The sequence below is a fragment of the Sinocyclocheilus grahami genome, unplaced genomic scaffold, assembly GCF_001515645.1.
Source record: "Sinocyclocheilus grahami isolate Dianchi unplaced genomic scaffold, SAMN03320097.WGS_v1.1 scaffold131.1, whole genome shotgun sequence".
NCBI lineage: Eukaryota > Metazoa > Chordata > Actinopteri > Cypriniformes > Cyprinidae > Sinocyclocheilus > Sinocyclocheilus grahami.
This window is the reverse complement of record NW_015505310.1, coordinates 794,799-808,109: the sequence shown is the minus strand read 5'-3', so window position 1 is coordinate 808,109 and position 13,311 is coordinate 794,799. Positions and strand designations below refer to the sequence as shown.

The 13,311-nt window shown below is 35.8% G+C and overlaps 1 pseudogene; it reads left to right on the top strand.

Moving 5' to 3' along the window:
• Positions 1-13,311, top strand: part of LOC107590667 (disks large homolog 1-like) — a 148,350-nt pseudogene that overhangs the window by 122,220 nt on the left and 12,819 nt on the right.

The window sequence follows — 13,311 nt, the reverse complement described above, 5'->3', positions numbered from 1 at the left end:
TATATATATTATTATTATTATTATTATTTTTATTATAAGCAACTTTGGGCGTTTATTAGATACTGATTTTTATAATTATGACTTTCCAACATCCTCCCTCCTCTACCTCAGTATTGTGGAAATGTTCTTTATATTTTGTGTGCATACTAGAATAATAATTAATATATTATAAAAAGTTAATATATAACTTTAGTCAGACCAGGTTGCTTGCTTTTCTTGCAAGATCTGGCAGTACTGTAATGCTTAGATGGCATGTAGCAATTCTATTTTTACTCTGGTTTTAATCTGCTTGTGTCAAAAATGAGTTAAACTTCCTTTAATGCCTTAAAGTATTAGTCAATATTATGTATGAACTGAAAGTGCTTTAGCCACATACATTAGCGCCGCACATACGACTACGACGACAAACTCAGTCAGATTAACAAAGACTAAATCCTCTCTCGCACCTCGTTAAAATTCACATATTCATGAGATCATAGCTGTCTTATTTTGATTTGATGACTCATACAATTGTGAATGCTTATTCTGTCTACATAGCACTATTGAAAGAAAGTGATCCATGGCCAAATGTTTCTTTATCCAGATATTTTTAAAGTCAAACTGCTGGCGTTTTTGAGAATCAGTGCCAGTATTTTGCTGATACTCTTCATAATGGATGCACAGCATATTATATCTGTACCCTGTCAGTTATCTGCAGAATTTGAAAGATTGGATTTTTACATTTGTTACCTTTGCCATCATCTAAAACTCACTTTAAGTTAATCTTACAAACATTAATAATTTAATAACACAGTTACATGTGATCTTTAGCAATTCTCTGAATGAATATCCATTTTCATTATGTATTACCAAAGTTAACTTGAAACAGTAAAAATATTGATTTGAGTTTTTAGTGCTTTTTTGTTAGTTTGTTTATGCACTGTACACTATATAGTACATAATTTTGACCATTTAGCACTTCCAAGGCATGACGTGAAATATTGTTGGCTTATTGGCTTTGCTATTACTATTTATCTAAAAAAGGAAGTGTTAAACTTTGGAGCTTGTACATTTGTTATAATGATACTTCAAATCAGTTGATTTAGCTTTGGTCATTGTGCCTTAATGCCATTTCTAAATATAAAAGCTCCTAATGATTATTCATCCAACTTTCATTCTTTTGAAACGTGACTCAAAGCGTATTATTTCCTCTTTCTGCCTCCTTCCTTTTCGAACTTTATGAAAGCCCCTTAATTGTTTTGTTGTTTGACAGAATTGATGACAATAATGTTCTGAATTCCTGATAACATGAAAGCCTTTCACTGTTCTATGGCAGCACATGCATCATTACTCTCATTAAACTATTCATTCAAACCAATGTAATCCTGGGGGTACTAGCATTTAGTTTTTCTGTTGTTTCGTCTGCATGGACTCTGCGAGAAGACATTAATGTTCTCCAGTCTTCATTATGAATGACTTTGCATTTCTGCTATATCTAATTATAGACTTTTGTTCATCACCAGAGACTTGTTCGCATCCATTATGTCTCATTGTCTTATGTTTATCTACCAAGGGAAGATGTGAATTCAGGGAGAAAACAAGACAGAGAGATCATTTATTGAAGATAATTGAAATGTTTTACAGTACTTATGAAATATCCATGTTGTCTTATCAGAAGGTACAGTATCTCCAGCAATACAGGAACACATGTACATCAGATAGAGATGCTCAGCCAAAATATATGTAGTGTTTTACAGACTTTTACTGTAGTGTGTGTTGGTCGTTCCTATTATTCTGTACATGGAGTGAACTGTAAAGAATTTCACTTTTGTTTGAGAGGGGTTTTTTCTATTATGAAATATTCAAGGTCTTTATTCATTTCTTCCTCTCCAGTCAAAATATTGTTATTCTTGTGAATATTGTTTTTCTTTTGTCCTTAATATCACTTTCCATCCTGTTAGTCTTTTGTAGAAAAGTAGGGACATATATTTTGGTGAGAAAAGAACAGTAATATCAGCTAGTATTAGTAATGGATTTGATCAATTTTGTGATGTGAGATTATTAGTTTATAATTAGAGACTTTATTATTAGTTTGGTTTATCTCTAAATTATTCCATAAAAATAAACATAAAATATACTCCACCCAGATTTACTAATAGCTTGTGCCAACACAATCCTGTTTAAAAACTATTAGGATTTAATGACACAAAGTGACAAATTAGCCACATAAAAAAATAAAGGTGCTTTGCGATGCCATAGAAGAACCTTTTTGTCTAAATGGTTCCATAAAGAACCTTTAACATCTGAAGAACCTTTCTGTTTCACAAAAGGTTCTTTGTGGAAAAAGGTTCTTCAGATTTTAAAAAGGTAAGAAAGAGATGGTTCTTTAAAGAACCTTTGACTGAATGGTTCTTTGTGAAACCAAAAATGTCCTTCTATGGCATTGCTGTGAAGAAACTTTTAAGCACCTTTATTTTTAATAGTGCATGTAAAGCATGGACGCAGTTATTTAGCAGCTGACCTTAAAGGGGTCCTATTATGCTCTTTTACAAAGTCTTGATTTTGTTTTGGGGGTGTACTAGAACATGCTCTCATGCTTGGTGGTTCGAAAAACACATTATTTTTCACATAATTTACATTATTAAAATACCTTTCTCCCCAGCCTGGCACAAACGGCTCGATTAGTTCTGGCTTTGATGAAGGGTCACCTTCCGAAAAACAAAATGTGTTATGATTGGTTAGCTGTCCCAGTGCGTTGTGATTGGCGAACAGCTTAGACAGTGTTTCATTAGTGCCCCGCCCCTTGCTCCGTCTTTCAACAAAAACTTTTGGGCAAATCCGGCAGGCACTGTACTCCCTCATGTTGTGGAAGCTGTCCTCAGTAAAATGCGCAGCACACAATAGCAAATTAGGGTTATAATGCTCAGGAACAGAGTTAAAAAATAAATTGCAACCACTGTTTCCTGACATCATCTGCTTTCGGAAGCCCAAACAAAGACGTTTGGGTACGGAGGTGAAAAAAAACCAGCATTTCAGGCGGTTGCACACCGGATGAGAAGCGCAGCGTCGCGTCGCGCCATGTCTTTAAAATTCAAATACTTTATTTTCTATGAGTGTAGGCACACCGGTGGAACCATTCGGCGTCTGTCCGCGGCGCCCAGCTACATCGTGTTATACTTGTAAGAATTGTTCTAGACATGCCGAAAATTTTAAGCTACAGCACAGCAGCTCTTCTTCTTGGTTTTCTCTGATGCACTAACTTTGCAGCAGCACTTCTTCTTCATCGTCTCGTCTGATGCACTCACTCAACCAAGCGTTCTAACCACAACCTCGCCCCTCCCCACCCCTCAACCATTCGAATTTCTGTAGGCGGGAATTATTTGTAATGATATTCCTATGAGCCGCTTTGTGATATCTATCACAAAGCCCGGAAAACAAACGCTGCAGTCCAAACGAGCCGTTCGTTGTAGTTCTTGAAAAGGGATTTTTAAAAAGTTTAATATCTCCCTTTGGAGTGGACTTTGAGATATGTAACTTTCTAGATCTTTTTTTATGCCCAAACATACACACTACACACTGACTAAAAGTGAAAAAGCATAATAGGACCCCTTTAATACATATGCATTTATAGGAGTTTCCATTGTAGATGCAAAATTAATGGGAGGAGAGTATTTAAATGAAACTTGCAAATTGATTTACAAAGGTTTGTGGTAGTCAATTTACCATTATTCAATGCCCCAAAAGCATGTCTTAATTCATTTTGCGCTTGACGTGGTTGCGATAGTAGCTAATTTCACCAAAATGATACAAATATCATCATACGCCTCAGTACACTACTATTTCTCCTGTTGTTAGTTCACTCTCTGTTCATATTTACTTCCTTTGTTTTGCTTGGTGAAATGAATGTGCGGTTTTGTGCTAAATAAGCCAACATGGGTTAGGGCTGTGACTTCAACAAGAAGAGAGAGAGAGAGAGGGGAGGGAGGGGTGAGTGAGCAATTCAAGCACTGTTTAGTCCATTAGCATCTGTTATGTTGCTGTGCTGTAGGTGCTCAGAGAGGCTTTGCGTGGAAGCGTCCAACTAAGGCAAGTTACGCACACATACACGTGCTCAAACACACATTCGCGCACGGAGAGCAGCTGTGTGTGATTTGGAGCTGTCCTTCAGCACCACAACACAATTGAACTCCCACATGGAGGGGTAGAGACAGACACGGAGAAAAACGCTCGGAAACTTTCGCTCACTGTAGACTCCTCTGAGAAGAGAGCTTGTAAGTATGCTGATTTACTTTCAACTTAATTGAACTCTAATTTGTAGCGAATGGTTAATTTATTCAGTGGAAGGAGAGTTAGTGTTTTATTGTGCATTGATATGTGGTTGTATTTGTCATGAGGTTTTTGTTTTGTTTGAGGTTTGAGGTTTTTTTTTATATAGAGGATATTTAACAGAAATATTTTTTTTTTGGGGAGTTTCCTCCTTGACTTTTACTTCAAAATAAGACTTTCTTGAAGATTCATACCTATCGTGAGGTCTTTATCAGGCTATAATGTCAGCATTTCTTGTTCTATTGCTTGAATGTCTTTCTTACGTTCTCTAAGGTCAAACATAAGGAAAGAGCAGGAGCATTAAGTGGGTTAAACCACTGAATAATTCATGAACCTTTTCACTGTTTCAGTCTAGCGTCATGCAGTTTGAGTCCTGGGAATGGATGATGAATTCACTGGATAGATCTCATTAAATAAGATTTATACAACATATCAGACCATATCCGTCCTCTCTACCACTTTACGGCTTGCACAGCTGTGTACACGTTGATGCATCTGTCTGCTATTTAGTGTTTATGCATTTGTAATGCTCACACTTGACAGACCTCAAACAGAGATCCTATACTTTCTCCAAATGTTCTAAACCACACATCTATATATGTATCTCTCGTTCTGTCTGGCTTTTCTTCCCTCCATCTCCATCGATATTACCGATCCACCCTGAGGCTCTAGGTGTTTGAGGGTTTTTTCCTTGTTGTTTATCTCTTCTCAGCAGGACAGCATGTGTGATGTTGTTTTCTGTGTTTCTAACAGAGTACAGTCGATTTGAAGCCAAAATCCATGATCTACGGGAGCAGATGATGAACAGCAGTATTAGTTCAGGCTCCGGCTCATTGCGGACTAGTCAGAAGAGGACCCTGTATGTCAGGTGAGCTTTTACTAATCGCCACTAGTTACATTTGATCTTCCCAAACATGCTTACTGTAGATCCTTAATCCTCAGAGATCAACACAGGACTGTGGCACTTTTGCAAAAAAGCACTTTGCATAGAATGTAGTACATACAGTTTTACATACTACCCTTTTATTATTATTGTATACATACAATTATTTTACTATTATTTTATATGTAAAATCTAAGATTTAAGATCCATTTTTATATTTTATTTTTAAAAACTAAAAAAAAAACATTTTCATGCAAAATATCATGCTGATAAAAATAATGTGTGATTTAAAAAATGTATAATAATGCAAAATAAAAGCATTTTCACTGATAGCTTCATGCATAGACACAATGGGGTGTAATGTCTATAAATAAATACTAAATGTGTTCACATAGTTCACAATCCATCTCTAAATCCCTGGCAAAAATTGGTCATCTTGTTATGGCTTTCATTAATATTTGACCAGCCATCTCCTTGTATTTTTTTAATGTATATTGTTTTGTCTGCCGCTGAATGCGTCATAGATGGCCCCTTATGTGAATATGTCATTCTCTGAAGTGTACCTGTGTTTTTTTGCTGCTTTCAGAACATTCAGGCCAGTGGTTACACATTAGATTGAATCACATCATTCCAGGCAGTAACACTGAGGCGAGACATGAAGGGCTCTGTATTAACTGAAAGTTTGCCATGTTTTTGGAGAAAGTCTTTTTACCTTCCTGTGTTCACGGACTCCCATCGCTCATAGCCTAGCTGCTGCTTTCAGAACATTCAGGCCAGTGGTTACACATTAGATTGAATCACATCATTCCAGGCAGTAACACTGAGGCGAGACATGAAGGGCTCTGTATTAACTGAAAGTTTAACTCCATGTTTTTGGAGAAAGTCTTTTTACCTTCCTGTGTTCACGGACTCCCATCGCTCATAGCCTAGCACAACGGTAGCAGTTAGACATAAAGCAATAGATGATCAGGATTATTATGTAAAACCGTTCCTGAAGTTTTGCTCTCATGTGGCTTTTGTTTGACTTTATTCTTTAGCTCTCGGTTTGCTGCTCTTATGTTTTAATAAGAACAGCTTTGACATTTTGAGGATTCGAAAGCCCCTGGGCACTGGATTCTCTACACATGCATGTGGTATTCACTGATTTAAAAACTAATGTGATTTTTCAGCTGTGTAGATCACATTCAGCTTAACCCATAATATATTGTTCCTGTGTATTTATGTATGCGTTCTGAAAAATATGAGTCAAATTGGTCATCATAAGAAAATAGCATTATTTTAAGTGACAGGTAATCTTATCTAAAATGAACTGAAGGACACAGCAGAACGTTTGACATAGTAAGTGTATATAATGAATGATTAATGGAAACAAACAGTGATGGAAATGAAGAGTAAGAAGCGCTTCCATAAATACCCGGCCTCTAAAGTGCATGTTGCAGTGACTCTGTTTGAGTAAAGTTTGGTTTATTGCAAACTGTTTCTGAAAGATGTATACTAACACAAGCTGTTGTGGCAATGTCAACGTAGCTTGTTTTGATGGATGCTTAAAATCACGCAATGAGGTAGATGTACAGCTGCAGTCGTCTTTGGCTTTGGCTTTATATTTCCCACAGCATGTTTGTGACACAGAGTCAAGGTTTACAAGGTTTATGTAGTGCTAAAAAATTATGTATTTAGGCCTTTTTCATGACTCACGGAACATAAATCATCAGTAATATTTTCTAGTAAGTGTCTAGTAAATGCATGTCATAGTACAAACATAATTTTGACCTTTCTGAAAGAGACACCAGTTTTATGATCTGATATTACGGTAAAACCTCATATCTAAACAGATTGAGCTTTTAATCTTCGGTCTGCTATAGCCGTTTACTATAATGACTCTGAAGGTCTCTGCTTCAACTGTACAAGGATACAAATGTAGCCTATTACACTTCTAAGCAGATTAAGACTGCACAGAAATCATGTGCATCATTTGCTGAAGAGTTAAATAAGGGTTCTTTATGTGCTTTTAAGGGTTAAAGAAGGCTTTGGTGTCTGTATGTTCCTTAAAGCCCCATAAGCTTCTCAGATGCCCTGGCTTCCTCCTGGAAGTGCTTCATTATTGATGAGGAAACCGAGATAAGCTAGTCAAGAGCTTGGGCAGCTAGTTACTTCAGCTCCAGTTCTCTTAAATGCACATGCACACATGCACAGAACAGCAGTGGCCTACTTAACATCTCAATGAATCGGTCTGTGGGCAAATGAGTTAGGAAGAATTGCTTTGTAAGATAAAAAAAAAAACTTTGGCATTAGGCTAGAGAATGGTTTCACTGTCTTTATAGTTGTTTAATATTCATAGAATCTCATGTAGGCACAGTCTAGAGGCGTTTCTTGCTGTTGTGTCTGTCTGATTTATTTTTTAAGAAAAGGTTTCATTCTCCCCCTGAAAATCATAATTTTGTGTGACATGCCCCAATTTTACCTTTCCTCTGACCTTTAAAATAAAGGCTGTTCTTGCTACTGCATCTCTAAAACTGAAGTGCTTTTTTAAATACATTTTCCTATTCTAGCTTAATATAATGTAAGTTATCTGACGAAATCAAAAGATGCATTTTTTTTTAACATCCAGACCAGTCAAACTTTGCGGCATTAGCACAACCAATAGCATGAGTTTTGGGCGGGACTATCAGTTTGTCCTACTAATGGAAAATGGGGGAGTGTTTGAAAAGCAAAAACATATTTTAAAATATTTTTGCAGTTTCTGTTTGGTGATGCTAGTGGCACAGCACAGAAATGACACAACAATTAGAAATGTTCCACTTGAAATGTCATGTTTTTGACTAAAATTTCAGTAGGATATTTTTAAGAGTAACATTATGCAAACTTTTATGTGGGAGTTTTATATATAGTCATTATGTATTAGCAATAATAATTATTATTATTATTATTTTATTTAGTTTTTATATGTTTTATAATGTTAATTTATTATTATTATTTACAGTACCTTATCAACAAAGAAGATTTATTAACATATTTTTTTCTTCTCTGAAGAAAAATAATTCTTATAACATTCTCCCTCTTCCAGAGCCCTGTTTGATTATGACATAACGAAAGACTCCGGCCTGCCCAGTCAGGGGCTGAACTTCCACTTTGGCGACATCCTACATGTCCTGAATGCTTCGGACGAGGAGTGGTGGCAAGCGCGGCATGTGACTCCAGATGGCGAGATGGAGGAGATGGGCGTCATTCCCAGCAAGAAGAGGTAGGCTGTGCCCCCATGCATTCCAGAGCACACTGTACTGTAGAAATATAATATCAGTTAACCCTCTTTACAGTGATTAACACAATTGTGTGTTTAATGCCACATTACCCACGACTCATAGTCTTTCCACTAATGTTTCTTTCACAATGTCCTCCATTTCAGTTCACTGCCTTTCTTCATTTTGGTTTAATTACCATGCATTTTTCATTGTAATAATGAGCAATGAGCACACATACATCTGCACAATGGCATCTAAAAATTAGCATATTTGAGACTATATATGCTTACTTAAGTGAAAGCTTAGGTAAAAGTAACTCTGCTCTCTGTGTGATGAGGGTTTTAACTTGACTCAGCAGCTAGAGATAGAAAACTGAAGAATGTGGGTGTTTTTTCAATCAAGAGCACTTTCTTTTATGTCCCAGGGGGGTTTTTTTTACCAATAGATTACTTCTTTTTTTGCAAGTCTGCTTGGAGACTTCTGTGCTTTCATTATTTATTTTTGCTGCTTTTAAAATGTATTTTATGAATAGCTTTAGTTTTACACTTGTCACAGTCCCAGGCTTTAAACGAAGAGTCAAATAATCATAAAAGCTTTCAATATTTATTGTGTGGAAAAGATATAGATTATCAAAAATCAGTCACGACTTCTTTTCCACCAGAACCAACAATTTTGCCCCCAATAAAGTATTATCAAATACTTGGTTACTAAACTGACAGAATGCTTGAGATGAAGATGTTATAAGTGAGTTGCATACAAACGTGTGACAAAATAATTTCATTGTATTTAGAATACAAAGATGCAAACAAGTCTACTCTATTTTTGCCAAAGTCATGGGTTTACTGTCACCCATGTCTAATTAGAGACTTATATTTCAGCACTGATGTGTGATGCTGTGAGAGTTTCTCTCTCATTCTCTCCACCCAACTGTATGCTGATTGAAACTTGATAATTGACTTCTCACCTCGTTCTAAAAATGTGCCTGTCTCGCCTCCCTACTGATGATGCTTGGTCTTGAAGCACAGGGGACAGCCAGCAATGCTCTGTATTTTTAGAAACAAGTTGGGATTTCTCTTGGTGAAAGTTTCTGATCTGCGTCATATTTCATGATACTTCAGCATATTTGGATTTTGGAGGTTAGATGTCATCTAGATCCATCAAAGCACAGTTTTTGTAACAAAATGTCTCATGTAAACTCTTCCTAAGAAGCATGTCAGATCAACGTCTGGTGAATGTTACCATTCAAACATAAAAACATGTATTTTAAGGATAATATGGGGATAAATATTACATACGCCACATGTTTATTCCATTTCAAGACAATTAAGTCTTACTACAATATCTTTATCCTTGCAAAAAGCAAAGGTTTTTGGGCTTCATACGTTTCTCAACATCCCTTTTTTTAGTTTATACACATGTACATAATGAACTCAGGACAGTTGTTGTGTATTAACAGTGAAAATCCTAAATTCCGAATGTCTTTGTCTCCTTCCTCTTCAGGGTGGAAAGAAAAGAAAGAGCCAGGTTAAAGACGGTTAAATTCAACTCCAAGTCTCGAGACAAAGGGGTAAGTGTTTGCTGCTCAAATATTTACCATGTCTGGCATGACACAAACAAGCTTTTAATGCCTTTAAAAAGCAGCTGTTTATAGACAAATACATGATAATAATTTTGTTTAAAAAAAAGTTTAATTAGTTTACTTGCAGTCATGCCGACGTAACCTTAATTTGAAAGAAATCTGAAACCATTATGAACACACCTTGTAGCCTATTTTGAAACATTGTTATTTTATGCTAATTTGAGATGAAAAGTGCTAACAAGATGCTCAGCATTAGAAACATTTTGTTGCACCTTTCTCTTGTGACTTTTCCAAAGCCAAAATGTTCTCACATAAGATGACTAACAGCTGGCAAGTGTAAACTCTAACAAAGTAGTGAAGTATGTAAGTGATGAATCATTCTTCATGAATGAGATGCTTGTTTGAAAGTTTCTATTTGTGAAATTAATTCAGATCCCTTTTACTGTATGTAGTGTACTAATCCTGTATGTTTGTTCACTATTCTCTCCTGTGAGAGGATTCTTAACCGCATGTGACTATTAGGGCTGGGCAATATGGCAAAACATTTTTACAATATTATACATAATACTTTTATTCAGCAAGGACACATTCAATTCATTATTAAATTAAACATGACAGTAAAGACTTTTACAGTTCCACAAAAGATTTCCATTTCAAATAAATGCTGTTCTTTTGAATTTTCTATTAAAAATTGTATCTTTCATAATTTCATATCATGAAAAAACATTGATAGTAACAAGCAATGTTACTTGAGTACCAAATCAACATACAATATTAGAATGAATTCTGAAGAATCTTCTGAAACTGCTGACTGGAGTAATGGCTGTTGAAAATTTAGCTTTGCCATCACAGAAATAATTTATTTATAATTTATTAATTTTATATTTTTGTATTACAATTTGTAATATATTAAAATAGAAAATTATTGTTTTAAATTGTAATCATATTTCACATTTCTGTTGTACTGCATTTTTTTATCAAATAAATGCTTCCTTGGTAAGCATAAGAACAAAATGCAAAAAAAAATTTTTTGACATTTTTAAGAGACAAAATTTAAAAAAATAATAATAATCTTACCAACCCCAAACATGAATGATAGTATATACTGTATTAGAACGGTATTATGTATCTCAATATTTATCAGCATTTTGATGACATTCGAGATATATCACAGTATTAAAATACTTGCTCTGACTTAAAAAAAAAAATATATATATATAGGCCTTATGTGTGTGTGTGTGTGTGTGTGTGTTTGTGTGTGTGTGTGTGTGTGTGTGTGTGTGTGTGTTTGTTTCAGCCAAACAGCCATTATAGCTTCAACATGTAAACTTGTAAAATGCAGTTTAAAATCTTGTTAAAAATAACCAGGGTATGTTTTTCACATTGTTTCACACTCACAGAAACAATGATATATATTTTTTCATTTCTACTGTATGCTCTAATATAAAATAATGACACTACTATAATATTGTGACTAACAGGTTTTAATGATATGAAATATCCTACTCTCTTAATGGGCTTCAGTGAAAGATACATCATTACAACAGATCCACTAAAATTAAAATTTGACCTCATTAACAGAAAGAAAGCTTACCAACTTACTCCAACACAGTTTTTCTAATGAAGTTTAATATACAGTATATACTGATACAAGAAAAAACTGCAGAAGTAGTCTAATGACATGATCTTTAAAAATTGTAACGGGAAAAAAAACTCCTTAAAATCATCGCACTATTCACAATGTTGATTAATTTTATATGACCACAGAATATATTGTCGAAATTCAATATGTATTGCCCAGCCCTAGTGATTAAAACTCTTTAGTCTTTGCAGCAGTATTGTGTTTAGCACCGGACCGACTCATCATCCACTCTTCACTGTCTTAGCATTTTCAACTGCATTCACTAATGCAGCATGAGTGCATGAATATTTCAGAGAACAAAAAGATGTATACGCTTGCCATTGATGTCAAACTGCTCTTCACTTTCTATTCCTGCACATTACTCATCTGTCCATCTTTTTAAGTGGGCTGTAACTTTGTTCCTGTCCAAACCCTTTGATCAATGCCAATCACTAACTTTAATCAACTAACTAATTCAGGAGGCTGGTCTGCATGTCCTTGGATTTGTGCTATAAACCCACCTTGCTAACCTTGGTTGTGGTAACTACCCTTTAAATTGATCTGATGTTCGGTAATCCCTCATAAACTCTACTGTTGCCATCTCCAAACCAAGATCTGGTTTCATATCTATTTATAAGTTCTCACATTAGTGATTTTTGTCATTCCAGCATCATTTTATTGGATGGCGGTGGCTATAGAGTCAGTAACATGGGCATCTGTTAAGTTGGGCATTTGTTCATACTTCAACTAGACACCCAACACCATTCCATCTGTTCTTGCTTTTTTGTCCCCCCCTCCATCCCTCCCTCTCCTCCTTCCCAGCATTCACTCAATGACAAGCTTAAAAAGAACCTCTTTTCGCGAAAATTCACTTTCTACAAGAACAAGGACCCCAGCGAACAGGAAACAAGTGATGTGGACCGTAAGTACATTAGGCGTGTGCAGGGCAGGGTAGCGCCACACGCGGCAACGCCAACACCGCTGAACAAAACTCTTGCTTCTGCAACAACCCTAAACATGACAGCAAATTTGATTGATCCCTTCTACTAAACCTCAATGTGAGCTGATGTAGAGACAGAATGTCCACTGAAGACCGTTGAAGTCTACATATCTGGGTTTGTTGCAAGGCAGGAGCAATGTTCATCGGTAAGACGTGATGTGCTGTTCCAGTAATCATTGTTATTTTTGTGGTTTTCTCTTGTTCCGTGCTCTCTGCCGACTGCTCCACAGGACCTGAGTGACGACAAAGGCTTGAGTAAGTCCACAAAGGCAACAGCAGACCTACAGTACCCCACCGGTCCCACCAAACTCCCTTCGTTCCCCATAAATCTGTTTTGCACATTTAGCAGTGATGTTCTGTTAGAATTGTGTTGCGTCTGCAGCCTGTGTTGTTTCTAGATGGCTATAAAACACAAGCTTTGCAGAGCAGTGCTATGTTCAGTTCCTTTGTTGGCCATTATGCCCTTAACATGTTAATTCTGCTGCTCTTAAAGGGATAGTTCAATTAAAAATGAATTTTCTGTCATAATTTACTAATTAATAGAATTGGCATAATTTATACGTTTTACAAAAGGATGGAAGCATGTTTAACTGTGACAATAATACAATAGAGTTTATTGTGGCAGTAAATTCTGTCTTCCAACTCTTCTAGAGTATTGCTTAAAGTGATGGTTCACCCAAAAAT